Source organism: Cariama cristata, unplaced genomic scaffold (assembly GCF_000690535.1).
Source record: "Cariama cristata isolate BGI_N322 unplaced genomic scaffold, ASM69053v1 scaffold6666, whole genome shotgun sequence".
NCBI lineage: Eukaryota > Metazoa > Chordata > Aves > Cariamiformes > Cariamidae > Cariama > Cariama cristata.
The window spans coordinates 2619-3235 of NW_009622609.1; the positions used below are offsets into that span (position 1 = coordinate 2619).

Below are 617 nucleotides of genomic sequence, written 5' to 3' on the forward strand. Positions count from 1 at the left end.
CAGGAGCTTGGGCCCCTTTTTCAGTCCAAACGCAAGGATGGCCTCTGCTTGTCACCTCCTGCTTGCGGACACAGGACAAAGAAAGGGCAACAAGCCTTCTCCCCTGCAACACCTCGCTTTGGGGGAGAAGTTTCCAGGGGACCGCTGCTGGCCAGCAAAAAAACCCTTCGCGTCTGGCCTGGCAATGGGGAAAATGTTATTTGTTCAGAAGATGGAGTTTCTGGTAAGGATGGAGAGGACTAAAGCTGCTTCCGCGTACCTGGGGAACAAACCTTCCCACTGCAGCCCCACCTGCGCACGTCCCCCCACGGCTCCCGGCAGGCATCCGTCTCGGTGGCGGGGCACGGGGGAAGCAGCACCAAGCTCCCAGGTAAATCACAGCCCGCTTGCTGGCAAACAGCAAGGCCAGGATGAGGACGAACGCTGTCGTTCATCTCAGCTAGCTTTGCCACCGAAAGCCGGGATCTTGTCAAAGCTGAGCTCCCTCCACAGCCACCTGGAAACTGGAAGCCTGGGCTGGGCGGGATGGCCCCGGAGTGCTAGCCCCACAAGCCGGTCCACAAGCCAAACCAGGCCAGCTCTGAGGAAACGGCTCGGCCCACCCGGAGCGCGGGGCT

At 60.6% G+C, this 617-nt stretch overlaps 1 protein-coding gene across 1 annotated transcript in view; it reads right to left on the reverse strand.

Annotated features, from left to right (window-relative positions):
* Positions 1 to 617, reverse strand: part of LOC104163387 (heat shock factor protein 1-like) — a gene marked incomplete at both ends in the record, with an annotated part of 65250 nt that overhangs the window by 448 nt on the left and 64185 nt on the right.